The following is a 17,220-nucleotide window of genomic DNA, read 5'->3' as shown; positions in this document are numbered from 1 at the left end:
TATGGATTGACCAGTGAATAATTCTAAAGACTAAAATAAAGGCTGTGGATAATTACACGCATATTGGTCCGCTTCCGAATTTCCTGACACAATCTGTAGACTCCCAACATGTGTGCACCACTTAGTACCCCTGTAAATATCGAATCACCCTCCCACAGGAACAGAGGAAAATAGGAACAGATACAGACGATTCAGCCCCTCAAGCCCCCTCCTCCATTGCATAAGATCATGGCTGTTCTGTGACCGAACTCCATATACCTGCCTTTGGCACAGATCCCTTAATACATTTGGTTGCCAAAAAGCTATCTATCTCAGATTTAAAATTGGCCATTGAGCTCGCATCAATTGCTATTTGCGGAAGAGAGTTCCAAACTTGTACCACCCTTTGTGTGTAGAAGTGTTGTCTAATCTCATTCCTGAAAGGTCTGGCTCTAATTTTTAGACTGTGCCCCCTTGTCCTAGAATCCCCAACCCGCGGAAATAGTTTATCTCTATCCACCCTATCTGTTCACCTTAATATCTTATAAACTTCGATCAGATCACCCCTTAACCTTCGAAACTCCAGAGAATACAACGCCAATTTGTGTAATTTCTCTTCGGAACTGAACCCTTGAAGTCCTGGTAACATTCTGGTAAACCTACGCTGTACTCCCTCCAAGGTCAATATGTTCTTCCGAAGGTGCGGTACCCAGAAGATTTTTTTTAAAAAATCGTTCATGGGATGTGGGCGTCGCTGACGAGGCCAGTATTTATTGCCCATCGCTAATTGCCCTTAAGAAGGTCGTGGTGAGCCGCCTTCTTGAACAGCTGCAGTCCGTGTGATGAAGGTTCTCCCACCGTGCTGTTAAGAAGGGAGTTTCAGGATTTTGACCCAGCGACGATGACGGAAGGATGATATATTTCCAAGTCGGGATGGTGTGTGACTTGGAGGCGAACGTGCAGATGGTGTTGTTCCCACGTGCCTGCTGCCCTTGTCCTTCAAGGTGGTAGAGGTGGTACTGGCAACTTCAAAAGCCTCTTTCTTTGATTTAATACTATCAGTAATTTCTCTTGTTAGCCACGGTTGGACACTTTTCCTGTTGGGTTTTTGTGCCTTAACGGAATATATATTTTTTGCAAATCATGTATTAATTATTTAAATGCTAGACATTGGCTGTCTACCGTCATACCTTTTAATTTCGCTCCCCAATCAACGACAGCCAACTTGCAACTCATACCATCGTAATTTCCTTTGTTTAAATTTAAGACCATACTTTCGGATTGAACTACGTCACTTTCAAACTTAATAAAGAATTCTATCATATTATGATCACGCTTCCCTAAGGGCTCCTTTACAACCGGATAATTAATTAACCATTTCTCATTGCACACTGCTAGCTCTGAAATAGCCTGTTCCTTTTATTGGTTCTTCAACATACTGGTCGAGAAAACCATCTAGAATACATTCCAGACATTCGTCCTCCACAGTTCTACTGTTAATTTGGTTTTCCCAATCTATATGTAAATTGAAGTACCCCATGATTACTGTATAACCCTTGATACATGCACTTCTGATTTCCTGCTTGATATGGTGCCCTACATTACCACTACTCTTTGGTGACCTATAAACAACTCCCACCAATGTTTTTTTCCCCTTGCAGTTTCTTAACTCCAACCAAAGTGATTCTCTCTCTTGATCTTCTGAGACAAGATCCTTTCTCATTATTGTACTCCTCTCATCCTTTATTAACAGCGCTATGCCACCTCATTTTCCTTTTTACCTATGCTTCCTAAATGTCGAATATCCTTGAATATTCAGTTCCCAGCCTTGGTCATCCTGCAGCCACGCCACCGTAGTGGGAATTAAATCATACCCAATTACCTCTATCGGTGCCGTCAATTCATCTACCTTGTTGTGAATGCTGCGTGCATTCAGATAAAGTGCATTTAATTTTGCCTTTTTACATGTTTTCCCATGTTGACCTTATTTGCTGCTGGCCTTTGTTTCCGCTGCCTTCCAATTTCACTTACGACATTTCTGCCTTCCACTTCCAGCTTTGTTAATCTCGCTCCTGAATCTCCTCTCGGGTTCCCATCGCCCTCCAGAAACATTACAGAAATATGACTGCAGGCTGAAAACGACTGGGAATTAAATGTGCCAGGTTATTTAACAATCAGGAAGGACAGGCAGGAAGGAAAGGGAGGTGGGGTGGCTATGTTAATAAAGGAAGGAATCACTGTAATACAGATAAATGATATTGGGACAAAGCATCAAGATCATGAAACAGTTTGGGTAGAGATAAGGAATAATAAGGGGAAAAAACACTAGTGGGCGCAGTATATAGGCCTCCTAATAGTTGCAACTCTGCTGGAAGATGTATTAATCAGGAAATAGTCGGGGCATGTAATAGGGGAACAGCTATAATTATGGGGGATTTTAACTATCATCTTAACTGGACAAATCAATTGGGCAGAGCAGCCTTGAGGAAGAGTTCATTGAGTGCATCAGGGATGGATTTCTTGAGCAGTATGTAACTGATCCTACAAGGGGGGAGGCAACCTTGGACCTGGTCCTGTGTAATGAGTCAGGATTAAATAATAATGTCCTAGTTAAGGATCCCCTTGGAACGAGCGACCACAACATCGTTGAATTCCATATCCAATTCGAGGGTGAGAAGGTTGATTCTCAAACAAGCGTACTGAGCTTGAATAAAGGAGACTATGATGGTATGAGAGCGGAATTGATTAAAGTGGACTGGGAAAATAGATTAAAGCGTAAGACGGTACATGAGCAGTGGTGTTCATTTAGGGAGTTATTTTACAACTTTAAAAATAAATAAATTCCACTGAGGAAAAAAGGATGTAAAATAAATGACAGCCATCCGTGGCTAAGTAAAGAAATCAAGGATAGTATCCGACTAAAAACACGGACATATAAGGTAGCCAAACTTAGTGGGAGGATAGAAGATTTGCTGTCTTCAAAAGACAGCAAAAAGTAACGAAAGTATTGATTAAGAAAGGGAAGTTAGATTATGAAAAGAAATTAGCAAAAAATATAAAAACAGATAGCAAGAGTTTCTATAGTTATATAAAAAGAAAAAGGGTGGCTAAGGCAAACGTAGGTCCGTTAGAGGATGAGACCGGGAAATTAATGGTGTTGAAATATGGAGATGGCAAAAATGCTGAACAAATATTTTGTTTCAGTCTTTACAGTAGAGGACACTAAGAATATTCCAACACTGGACAAACAGGGGGCTCTATGGGGGGAGGAGCTAAATACGATTAAAATCACTCAGGAGATGGTACTCAGTAAAATAATGAGACTCAAAGCGGATAAATCCCCTGGACCTGATGGCTTATATCCTAGGGTCTTGAGGGAAGTGGCAGTCGGGATTGTGGATGCTTTGGTGATAGTTTTCCAAAATTCCCTGGACTCAGGAGAGGTCCCGGCAGATTGGAAAACTGCTAATGTAACACCGTTATTTAAAAAGGGTAGTAGGCAGAAGGCTGGAAATGGTAGGCCAGTTAGCCTAACATCTGTGGTGGGTAAAATTTTGGAGTCTATTATGAAGGAGACAGTAACGGAACATTTAGATAAGCATAATTTAAAAGGACAAAGTCAGCATGGCTTTATGAAGGGGAAGTCATGTCTAACAAATTTGCTTGAGTTCTTTGAGGATATAACGTACAGGGTGGATAAAGGGGAACCAGTGGAGGTAGTGTATTTAGACTTCCAGAAGGCATTCGACAAGGTGCCACATAAAAGATTATTAATTAAGATAAAAAATCACGGGATTGGGGGTAATATTCTGGCATGGGTGGAGGATTGGTTATCGAACAGGAGGCAGAGAGTTGGGATAAATGGTTCATTCTCGGACCGGCAACCGGTAACCAGTGGTGTTCCACAGGGGTCGGTGCTGGGTCCCCAACACTTTCCAATCTATATTAACGATTTGGAGGAGGGGACCGATTGCAACATATCAAAATTTGCTGATGATACAAAGATGGGAGGGAAAGTAGAGAGTGAGGAGGACATAAAAAAACTGCAATGGGATATAGACAGGTTGGGTGAGTGGGCGGAGATTTGGCAGATGCAATATAATATTGGAAAATGTGAGGTTATGCACTTTGGCAGGAAAAATCAGAGAGCAAGTTATTTTCTTAATGGCGAGAGATTGAAAGTACTGCAGTACAAAGGGATATGGGGGTCCTAGTGCAAGAAAATCAAAAAGTTGGTATGCAGGTGCAGCAGGTGATCAAGAAAGCCAACGGAATGTTGACTTTTATTGCGAGGGGGATAGAATATAAAAACAGGGAGGTATTGGGGCAGTTATATAAGGTATTGGTGAGACCGCACCTGGAATACTGCATACAGTTTTGGTGTCCACAATTAAGAAAAGACATACTTGCACTCGAGGCAGTACAAAGAAGGTTCACTCGGTTAATCCCGGGGATGAGAGGGCGGACATATAAGGAGAGGTTGAGTAGATTGGGACTCTACTCATTGGAGTTCAGAAGAATGAGAGGCGATCTTATTGAAACATATAAGATTGTGAAGGGACTTGATCGGGTGGATGCAGTAAGGATGTTCCCAAAGATGGGAGAAACTAGATCTAGGGGGCATAATCTTAGAATAAGGGGCTTCTCTTTCAAAACTGAGATGAGGAGAAACTTCTTCACTCAGAGGGTGGTAGGTCTGTTGAATTTGCTGCCCCAGGAAGCTGTGGAAGCTACATCATTAGATAAATTTAAAACAGAAATAGACAGTTTTCTAGAAGTAAAGGGAATTAGGGGTTCTAGGGATCGGGCAGGAAATTGGACATGAAGCTGAGTTCGGATCGGTCAATGCCCTGTGGGTGGCGGAGAGGACTCAGGGGCTTAGTGGCCGGGTCCTGCTCCTACTTCTTGTGTTCTTTATATTTGTGGTTGGGATCAGATCAGCCATGATCTTATTGAATGGCGGAGCAGGGTCGAGGGGCCGATTGGCCTACTCCTGCTCCTATTTCTTATGTTCTTACGTTCTTATGCCAAGTTTAAACCCTCCCCAACAACACTAGCAAACCTCTCCGCAAGGATATTGGTCCTGGCACTGATGAAGTGCAACCCTTCCTGATTGTAAAGGTTCCAACTCCCCCAGAACCAGTCCCAATGCCCCAGGAATGTAAAGCCTTCGCTCCTGCAACATTTCTCCAGCCATTTATTCACCTGCTCTATCCTCCTATTTCGACACTCACTAGCGCGTGGCACTGGGAGAAAGCCGGAGATTACTACCCTTGAGGTCCTACTTGTTAATCTCTTTCCAAACTCCTTAAACTCTGCCTCAGCACCACATCCCTCTTTCTACCTATACCATTGCTACCGATATGGGCCACGACATTGGGCTGTTCACCCTGCCCCCCGCCCCTGAATGATCTGCAGCCCCTCAGCGACATCCATGGCCCTGGCATCAGGGAGGCAGCGTACCATCCTGGATCACGTCTGCGGTCGCAGAAAGGCCTAACTATGGGACCCCCTCTCACTATTGCTCTCCTGACCTTTCTCCTCCCTTACTCTATCAAAACCGTTCATGATTTTAAGCACGGCTATGAAGCCTTCCCTTAACCTTCTCTGTTCGAAGGAGAACAACAACAGCTTCTCCAATAACTACACATAACTGAAGTGCTTCATCCCGAGTACCTATTAAATCTCCTCTGAACCCTCTCGAAGGGGTTAACATCCTTCCCAAAGTGGGGTTCCCAGAATTGTAAACAATATTCCAGTTGAGGCATGAATGGTGTTTTATAAAGGTTTGGTGTAATTTCCTTACCTATGTACTCGATGCCTCTATCAATACAACCTAGGATCCCATCTGCTTTTTCACAGCCTTCTCAACTTGTCCTGCCACTTTCAAAGATTTGTGTACATGCACTTCCAGCTCTCTCTGTTCCTGCACCAATTTAAAATTGTACCATTCAGTTAAAATTACCTCTCCTCATTCTTCCTACCAAAATAGATCTCTTCACACTTCTCTGTGTTAAATTTAATCTCCCATGCGCCTGCCCATTTCACCAATCTGTCTCTGTCCTCCTAAAGTCTGCTGCTATCCTCCAGAACAGCTTCCTTCCTCTTTGGGCTGGAAACACACTGATCAAGGAAGTTCTCTTGCACACAGTTCAGGTATTCCTCCCTCTCTTTAATGTTTATAATGTTATACCCGCAGTCTCAATTGGAATAATTGAAATCTTCCATTATCACGACTCCATAGTTCTTCCATCTTTTTTAATTTGCTGAAAATATGTTCCTCTATCTCCTTCCCATTATTTGGTGGCGACATTATTGGCTTACATCCAATAACGTAATAGCTCCTCTGTTGTACCTTAAATCTAACCAAATCGATTCTGTCTTTTACCTCTCAACTACATTATCACTTTCAAATACTTTAATAGTTTATTCGATCAATATTGGCTCTCTTCCTTTCCTGAATACTTTTAGCCAGGAATATTAAGTACCCAATCCTTTCATTCCAAGAGCTGAGTCTCTGTTATTTCCGTTGCAAATTTCTGCCCCATCTTCACTAGTTACTCTCCGTCCTAACTTAGTCACAACAGCAAACTTGGATTTCCAACCTTGAATTCCTTCATCCAAGTCTTTACTAATTACAGTGGATAGTTGAAGCCCCAGAACAGATCCCTGGGGAACACCACGTGTCACATCCCGCCAATCCGAATACCTAAACTTTATCCCCACTCTCTGCCTCCGACATCCCAACTAATGTTCAACCCAAGTCAAATGGCTCCCTTCAATTCCGTGCCCTCTTCTTTTCGAAAAAAATTGTTCTTTCCCATTTTATTAATTTCCTGCAAATTGAATATTACTAAACGCACGAAACATTCCCTACAGAAATTAAACACAAATTACAGGGCATGTGTTGAGTTTATAGCAAGAAACCCGCGTTTTAATTATTAAACAGCGAGCATACACATATTAACACTGAGCTCCAGATCTAGATCGAACCCATTACCCCGAGGTTCCGGGACCCCCCTCTGCGTTCATTTTTACGACAAAATGAAAATCGGAAATTATAATCAAACCCGGTGGAATTAGAGAATGTCCGTATTTTACAGAACAGGAAGAGGCCATTCGGCCCATCGGAGTCAGTAGTTGAATTCTGTTCCCTCTCTTTGCTCTGTGTATAGATTTTCAATTAACGAAATTTGTCGAAATTGTCTTTTCCTCTCACTATTTTATGGACTGAGTGTTGAAGAAGTTCGTTTTGGCCGCTGAACTTCTACATCAAGGGGGTTTGACCAAGGTTCTGTATCAATGAGGTAACCATTGATCAGAATCGTAAATGGACCAGCCATTTCAACACTTTGACTACAAGAGCAGGTCAGAGGCTGGGAATTCTGTGGTGAGTGACTCAACTCCTGGTTCAACAAAGTCTTTCCACCATCTACAAGGCACAAGTCAGGACTGTGATGGAACGCTCTCCACTTGCCTGGATGAGTGCAGCTCCAACAACATTCAAGAAGCTCCACACCATCCGGCGCACAGTAGCTGAAGTGTGTACCATCCACAGGATGCACTGCAGCAACTCGACAAGGCTTCTTCGACAGCATTTCCCAAACCCACTCGACTTTCTTGATACTTAATTCCCTCTGATCTTGTCTCATGGGATTCATGGAGAAGAAATAAAAACATGGCCAGACCAAAGTGAATCTGCTGGGCTCCCATTCCAATCTCTGCACTCAGTCCCCATTCAGTCTCACTGCCCGTCTGGACATTATAATCTCTAGGAAGTAAAGATCACCTCACCATATTTAAACACCTCTTGATGAAACTCTTTGAACGGGATCCAGTGTCCGAGCAAGCCTCAGTCACACACTGAAATCCTCCGGGATTATACGACACTTCACCCAGTTTGTTTGTCTGAACACAGAGACGGATGGAGCGTGGGCGGGGTCGTAACATGTGAGGAAAACACGTTAGATACAGACAGAGGGGAGAGAAAGTAACAAGTCGATGTGATTAAACTGAGTTTTAAAAGCCTGAGAGGTATCGGAGGAAGGGAAGAGTGATGCATGAGTGTCACAGATAAGAACACACGGGAGACCGCTGGCCCCGAATCTGCGGTTAATTCACTCCCTGCAGTTTGAAACACTCCGTTTTTCTTATATTGATAAGAATCTTGTTGCTGAAACTGCTGAAACAATTTGAAATTTCACTTCCTGTCTGGTCTCGAGAATGAGGGGATGAAACTTTTGAAATTGTCGAATGTTTTCCTATTGAAGTGAAGTGAACCGTGTAAATCCGGTTAAACCGGCGCGTTGGAATTCCCTTCGATTTAGAATCCAGCTCTTCAAAATCTTCACTAAAACAGCTCTGGTTTTAGAATTAAAGTCATTGACCAGAAGCGGTCCCGCGGTGTTGGTCTGTGTTTAATCTCCACCATGAATGTTTAGCTCCACCCTAGAATCAGTTTGTCCAACGTCCTCAGAGAAAGATTCGTTCCCTCCTGTCCATTTGATTGGGGAAAATACAGAATATCAGCGAACAGCTGAGTTTTTATTTTAATTGATTGATGTTATTTAATGGAAGTATGAAGGAGCAGGGGGCACTTTAACCTCACGAAATGATTCGTTGCAATTGTAAACCCGTGAGTGGGAATCTCTGGAACGAATTTAACTCGGCATTCAACACAGAGAGGCTGGGAAGCAAATCAAGGGATTCTGCAAGTAGCAAATGAGGAGAAGGAAACGTTGCTCTCGCTGCTCTCTGAAGAAAAACGGGTGGGAAAATGGGAGCAAAGAAACATGGAGACAAACAACATGAGCTAAAAAAAGGCACCGCTGTTTTGTGAACCTGGGACCCGCTGTTTATAAGACAGGTACTTTAACCACTAAGCCACAGCGCCTACACGAATACAGTCTTATCCCAACATTATGGTATTTATACTTTTGCCAAGCGAATTTGTTGACTCTTCTCCCTCAATGCGTCTGCGCAATAACATCTATCTTTTTCTCTGCATGAGAAACCATATATCAGTCATGACCTTCTTTTCCTTTTCACTGTCAGTACATCTTATATCTAGCCCTATTCATTCTGTTGTATTCCCAGACTCTCTCCAGACTATCTGGTCTTATCCTAGTACATTTCTCATCTCTTCCCACGAAAAGTAGTTGAATAATGTCTGTGATAAACCAGGCCCTGACCTCCTCCTGTGGGTGACCTCCTACAACTACTGCAGAATACTTTAATGTGTTTGTGTTTTACATTAGGAAATGTGTATTAGCGCTAGTCTACCTGGTGTAGCTATTCTCACACAAACGGCAATGCGGCTTCAGAGCATTTATATTTTAGAAAGTCTTACCTGATAAGACAAGTTGTACATTCAAAATTTGGTGAAGAGAGGCTGATATTGTTCATTTGAAATAATCAGTATGCAACTCGATGGTGCTGAACATCGGAATAGAAAGCGAGATTGGATGAACAAGAATCGTCTGAAAGGATGGCTGGTCGGCTGTGGATGGCAGCGATATTTTACAGTGGCTGCAGAGCTAAATTACCAGCGGTTCGTTGGTTTACGGGTGCGCTTTGAGGCTCTCACTGGGTTCACATTGCAGACAAGCCCCATTATATTTTAATTTTAGTCAAAAGTCAGCTTGTTTCAGAGTTGCAGAAGGCAGGATCGCCTTTTTCCATGACAGAAGGCAGTGATGGATAGAAGGAAGGAAGACAGGCGGGAGAAGAAACAAAAACGACTGAAAAAGAACAAAAGACTGAGCCTGAGAGAAAGAGAGCGAGAAGGCAGGAGAGAAGCTGAGAGGCTGAAGACTGTGACTTTTGTCAGTCATTTCTTGCTGCCTCATACTTCATTTGCCGTTATTTTCCAATCGTAAGTGTCTGCGGCGGGATTAATGACGTAAATACCTCGAATTTGCGATCGCCGTTGACGGCAACGGACTGAGCGATGAAAACAACTTTTATCGTTTCATCGAGCCTTTCGGAGGAGCGGCGCAAATGTTCCAGAAATTATGGGCGAATCACCACATACCGTATCTCAGTTCCACACCGTGAATGCATCATTATGGCTTGAGGTCCCAGCAATTGCAGGATTATAATGATCGTGAAATAATTCTGGTCCAACAACAGTTAAACATTGTTCCACTCCGGGATCCAACAACCTTCTCTGTCCCTGCTCTGTCCACTTTTCCCAATTATTCACACAGAAAATGAGGCCGGTCCAGTATTGTAAAAACTTGGTGAAAGAGAAAATCTGTCTCCATCGCCCGACGAGAAGAAGCGTCGAACACGGAACCAAACCAAATGGTGGCCGAGCACAGGCCTGGAGATTTCAGTGACGAACCGTCGGTGACATTAACCTCCGGAGCATGTCAATAAACACCAGACAATTGTTTCTATCTTTCTGCCTGGTGCTGAATCCAGATATAAACGGTGGTTCGTGGGGCAATTGGTGAAAGTGGAGGGAAACCGATCAGTGAGAAAACAGTGTCGGCGACCGAGACCAGAAAGGGATCCCGAGACACACGGGCTGAATCCAATCACTGAGCACATTCGCTCTTCACCATCGGATCAGTTTGACCAAAACCGCTGCCTTTTTCTGTGTCAAATTCAATCTGATCGAGCGGATCAAAAACAAAAATCGAATTCATATTTCTCCAGTAGCGCAGTCGGCAAGATATGGTTCCAGATCCTATTCCTGATTCTTGGAACACTATTCCCTGACTCGCCAGCACGGGATACAATGACAATTCTGATTGAACAGGAAAAACTGAGGGTTTTCAATTAAGTCCCGAGGAAGAGCGCTCACTGAAACCTTTGTGGGGAAACATCATGGGATTTCAAGGATTACTCAAAATATTAAGGAACCGGATTTCAGTGAACACTCGGCAATGTGCTCCCAATATTTCTCAGTGACTTGGATGAAGGAATAGAGAGTTTTATATCCAAGTTTGCAGATGACAGTTAGATCGGAGGCACAGTTACCAGTGTGGATGGGATCAGGAAGTTGCAAAGGGACAGAGACAGATTAAGTGACTCGCAAAACTGTGTTAAATGCAGTTCAATGTGGGGAAGTGTGAAGTAATTCACTTTGGATCCAAACAATCGGAAAATGTTATCAATGTCGAGAGATTAGGAACAGTGGAGGAGCAAAGGGATTTGTGTGTCCATGTACACAAATCACTAAAAACTAGTGGACAATACAAAAGGTAATCAAAAAGGTTAAAGGATAAACGGGTCAGATCCAAACCTGGCGCTCATTTTTAATGTTGCGATTGAGCACGGTATTCTATCCTTGTAATGATAAAATCACGGGTTTCTTGCTATATATTCGACACATCCCCTTGCTGTGTGTTTAATCAGGGCAGCGAATGTTTTGCTAGTTTGGTGAGATTCATTTTACAGGAAATTAGTAATCTCATCTCGAAACATGAATTTTCCAGTTTCTATATCGCTAAATGGAGTTGAGGTGCAGATCAGCGATGAGCTGCTGTGACTCCGCCGCGCCGGTTTAACCGGAATTAGACGTTTCAGTGAAGTGAAGTGAACCGTCTCAATCCGGTTTATTTCTTTATTTATAACATTGTTTATTTTAAGTGACAGATTTATAGAAAATTCATTGTGAGTTCAGTTGTCAGTTTTCTGAAGAAGATAAAAATAAGGAAAGAAAAACATTATAAAGGTCAAAACTGGAACTGATACAATCATCTTTTCTTCACCTTTAAGGGTGATTATTTCTTCCTGCTGCTCTGTTCAATAGTCATCTCTCCAGCAACATCATTACAATTCATTATCTGGTCATTGACACGTCGCTGTGCCTCCTTTCTTAAATGTCAGCGGTGATTACACTTCAAAAAGTGCTTCATTGACTCTGAAGCGCTTTGGGACGTCTTAACGTGGTGAAGGGCGTGATCTGAATTCATTCTTTCTTTCGGTGGCCCCATATTCCCTGTCTTATATCAGAATCCTGTCAACTAATTCAGGCAGCAACCGTTCGGTGGTAATTTGAGCAGGTGATCCAGTTATAATTCACTGTTTTCAGTGTTGTGCATTGGGTTCGATTCCCGGTTGAATCTTTACTTTTTTAAAAAAATAGCTGAGAAGCAATACTCTTAAAGATAACCAATGAAAGCCTAAAAACAATTCTTAAAATTTGTGCAGCGTGTGATTTTCAATGATCGGATGATACTGAGGGTGGATCTCACGATTGTTTGTTGAGTTTTCATTTACAATGTTTATTTTTATTTATTTATTTGAATTGATTTCATACCGAAATCGTAAACAGTCTGTTCCGATCCTTGTTTATCCGAATCAGTATTTACAATCTTATTACACGAGCTCTATAATCTGGTACAGAAACAGTCATAAAATTGAAAAGGACGACTTCAAATGTACACCCTGTGATCAGGCAATGATGCAGCCGAAAAACGCATTGAAAATGTCACACTTTAAATCTTACAGACAAATAAAATAATTCTCACTTCCTGTCACTGGGTGGGATTAAACCACCAACTTCTCAACAAACAGCTCAACGCGTTGACTGATCGCCTCACAAAGACGGTTAAATATTTGAGACACTAAACTATTAATTGACGGAGAAAATGCAGCGACCGCAGTAACAGCGGTCTGCAGTGAGTCTCCAACTTATTTGAAAATACCAGAATTAACTGACATTTCTTTTACTCCGCATTTCGTTTAGCGACTTTTCATTAACTTGTTTCTGCGAAAATGGAATAACATTTGTGATTCGAAATTTGGCGTTTGACCGACATTGATCCCGAGGATCTGGCGTGGCCGGTGAAGAAGTCAAAGAATGAACCGCCAATGACCAACATTGACCCCACTCAACACTGAATATCAGTGGTCAGCAGCTGAACCCACAATGACCAACACTGACCCCTCTCTACACTGAATATCAATGGTCAGCAGCTGAACCCCCAATGACCAACACTGACCCCTCTCTACACTGAATATCAGTGGTCAGCAGCTGAACCCCCAATGACCAACACTGACCCCTCTCTACACTGAATATCAGTGGTCAGCAGCTGAACCCCCAATGACCAATACTGACCCCTCTCTACACTGAATATCAGTGGTCAGCGGCTGATCCCCCAATGACCAACACTGACCACTCTCTACACTGAATATCAGTGGTCAGCGGCTGATCCCCCAATGACCAACACTGACCCCTCTCTGCACTGAATATCAGTTGTAAGCGGCTGATCCCCCAATGACCAACACTGGACCCTCTCTACACTGAATATCAGTGGTCAGCGGCTGATCCCCCAATGAACAACACTGACCCCTCTCTACACTGAATATCATTGGTCAGCAGCTGAACCCCCAATGACCAATACTGACCCCTCTCTACACTGAATATCAGTGGTCAGCAGCTGAACCCCCAATGACCAATACTGACCCCTCTCTACACTGAATATCAGTGGTCAGCGGCTGATCCGCCAATGACCAACACTGACCCCTCTCTACACTGAATATCAGTGGTCAGCGGCTGATCCCCCAATGACCAACACTGACCCCTCTCTACACTGAATATCAGTGGTCAGCAGCTGAACCCCCAATGACCAACACTGACCCCTCTCTGCACTGAATATCAGTGGTAAGCGGCTGATCCCCCAATGACCAACACTGACCCCTCTTTACAGTGAAAATCAGTGGTCAGCGGCTGATCCTCCAATGACCAACACTGACCCCTCTCTACAATGAATATCAATGGTCAGCGGCTGATTTCCCACTGACCAACAGTCTCCCCTCTCTACACTGAATATCAGTGGTCAGCGGCTGATCCTCCAATGACGAACACTGACCCCTCTCTAAAATGAATATCAATGGTCAGCGGCTGATTTCCCAATGACCAACACTGACCCCTCTCTGCACTGAATGGATGGAGGTGTTTGAATCATGAACGGTTTTGATAGAGTAAATGAGGTGAAACTGTTCCCAGTGGCAGAAGGATCGGTCGCCAAAGGACACAGATTTAAGGTGATTGGCAAAAGAGGTGACATGAGGAAAGATTTTTAAACCCACAGAGTTGTAATAATCTGGAATTCACTGCCTGAAAGTGCGGTGTAAGTTGAATTCACAGCAAACTTTAAATAGGGAATTAAATATACACTTGAAGGGACAACATTGACAGGACTATAGCGAAAGAGGATTGGGAATGGGACGAAATGGAAAGCTCTTTCGAAGAGCTGGCAGAGGAACGATGGGACGAATGGCGTCCTCCTTTGATGCACCTGCTATGATGCAATGTCATGAAACTCGGAAATGTAGTCAAGGATGCGGAGAAATTTGTCAGGATTCAGGAGTGCATAGACAGTCTGATGAAAAGGGCAAGCACATGGCAGATGAAATTTAACACAAAGTAGTGTGAAGTGAAACATGTTGGTCGGAAGAATGAGGAGAAGCAATATAAATTAAATGGTACAATTTAAATGAACTGCTGGAACAGAGAGACCCGGGTGTATGTACACAGATCTTTGAATTAGGTGGCAGAACAATTTGAGAAGGCGTTTTTAATAGAGGCATAGAGTAAATACCAAGGATTTCAGGCTAGAGCTTAATAAAACCCTTGTGAGGCCGTAGCTGGAGTATTGTGCTCATTTCTGGGCTCCTCACTTTTGGAAGAATGCAATGCCTTAGAGAGGGTGCAGAAGAAATTTACTGGAATGGTACCAGGGATGAGCGGCTTCAGTTTCGTAGAGTGGTTGGCGAAGCTGGGATTGTTCTACTTAGAACAGCGAAGTTAAAAGGAGATTTGACCAACGTGTTCAAAATCATGAAGGGTTTCGATAAGTAAAGACACACTGTTTCCAGTGGCAGAAAGACAGAGATTTAAGGTGATCTGCAAAAGAACTAGAGACGATATTAAGATTTTTTTTTTAACGCAGCGCTTTGTAATTGTCTGGAATGCACTGCCTGAAATGGTGGTGGGAGCAGATTCGACAGTAACTTTCAAAAGAGAACTGGATAAATACTTAAAGAAAAACATTTACAGGGCTGTGGGAAAAGAGCAGAGGAAAGGGACCAATTGGATCATTCTTTCAAAGGGACGGCAAAGGCACGATGGGCCAAATGGCCTCCTCCTGTGCTGTACCTGTTTGATAGTATGATACATGATACGTAACACAATTCTGTACTGATTCAAAGTCTCAAGCTCACTGTCTGTGTCCTCATCCAAGCCCGGTGTAGCGAAGGTCCCGGAAATTCATTCTGGACTGTTAATTTCCAGCACTTCTTCTCAACTCTTTCGATAGTCTTGGCGTGTGTAACTATTGGATTTTTACGTACCCCGTTTGACTGCAATGAAAGGGCTCGTATTAACTCGTTATCCACCTGCACAATTTCTTTCTTTCTTCTCTATTGGTCAGATGGAGGGTGTAATGACATAGAGTACAGGGGGAAAGGGGCGCTGAGGATGATAGAGGTGTTCCATATCCTGGTGATATTGATACCGCAGGTGAAGGTAATACTAAAATAACTAAAGTAGTTGCAGTAGGGGTGACAATAAGAAACATATTAAGTTAAACGGTGTGAGAGAGCTTCAGGGCACAAGGACAGGCGAGGGTCTCTTGCCCAAACAAGAGTTTTATATTCTTACATACGGAGCATAAGAAATGAATTGAATGAATTATGGGCTCAAATACAGCTTCGATGGTAAAACATGGTGCCCATTAACGAGACATGGGTACAAGATTATCGTAATTGGGAGTTACATATTCCAGGATATAAGTTCTTTAGAAAGGACAGGGAAACTGGAATATGAGGAGGGGTAGTCTCATTGATTATTGACAGTATTACAACGTTAGTAATAGGGGATATTGCTAAGCGAAAGCAATCAGTGGGGACTCTATTGTTAGGGCTGAGGTGTAATTCAAGTTGTCTACAGGTCTGCAGACAACAGCAGTGAAGTGGCACAGGGGTATGGGGGTACTGATACACAAATCACTTAAAGTAGCGATGCTTGGCTGAGTGGCAGGAGACAGAGAGTAAGGATAATGTGCAGTTACTCAAATTGGCAGGATATGACAAGTGGTGTCCCTCAGGGATCTGTGTTGGGGCGTCAAATATTCACTGTATTTATTAACGACTTAGATGACAGGACAGAGAGCCACATATCGAATTTTGCCGATGAAAAAACGATAGGCAGCATTGTAAACAGTGTAGATTATAGAATCATGGAATGGTTACAGCATAGAATGAGGCCATTCGGCCCATCGATCCAGTTCTGGCTCTTTGTAAGGGTCTTCCAGTTAGACCCATTCCCACACTCTTACCCTGGAGCCCAGCATTTATTTTTCCTTCAAGTATTTATCCAATCCGTTTTTAAAGCCACAATAGAATCTTCTACCTCCACCCTTTCAGGCAGCGCAATCCAGATCACAACTGTGCAGTGCATAAAAAATATTTTCCTCATGTCACATTTGGTTCTTTTGCCAATCTCCTTAAATCGGCGTCGTCTCGATCTCGATCCTATTGCCAATGGGAACAGATTCTCTTTATGTATTTCATCGAACTTGTTCATGATTTTGAACAATTCTATCAAATCTTCTCTTCATGTTCTCTGCTCTAAACTGAACAACACAGCTTCTCCAGGCTATTCATGTTGATGGAAGTGTAACATTACAGAGAAAAATTAATAGATTAATTGAATGGACAAAACTGTTGCAAATGGATTTCATTGTCAGCAATTGTGAGGTCATCCAATTTGGACAAAAAAGAATAGATCGCAGTACTTTCTAAACGGTGAAAAGCCCAAAACAGTGGAGGTCCAAAGAGACTTAGGGGTCCATGTACATGAATCATTAAAATGTCATGGACGGGTACAGAAAACAATTAAAAAGGCGAATGGAATTCTGGCCTTTATATCGAGAAGACTAGAATACAAGGGGGCAGAGGTTATGGAACAACTATTCAAAGCCCTGGTTAGACCACAACTGTAGTTCTGTCTTCAGTGCTGGGCACCGCACGTTATCAAGGATATATTGGCCTTGAAGGGAGTGCAGCGTCGATTTATTAGAATGATACCTGGACACTAAGGGTTAAATTACAAGGAGAGATTGCCAAGATTGCCAAGCTTATATTCCCAAGAATTTACAAATTAATGAGTGAATTGATCGAAGATATATTAGGGGGGCAATAAAGGATCAATGAGGGGAACTGATACGGTTCATGGAGGGTAATAATTTCCGCTAATTGTGGATTCCTTGACCAGGGGACATA

The sequence above is a fragment of the Heptranchias perlo genome, unplaced genomic scaffold (assembly GCF_035084215.1).
Source record: "Heptranchias perlo isolate sHepPer1 unplaced genomic scaffold, sHepPer1.hap1 HAP1_SCAFFOLD_44, whole genome shotgun sequence".
Taxonomy (NCBI): Eukaryota; Metazoa; Chordata; class Chondrichthyes; order Hexanchiformes; family Hexanchidae; genus Heptranchias; species Heptranchias perlo.
The sequence above is the reverse complement of the archived record's forward strand: the minus strand, read 5'-3'. Positions refer to the sequence as shown.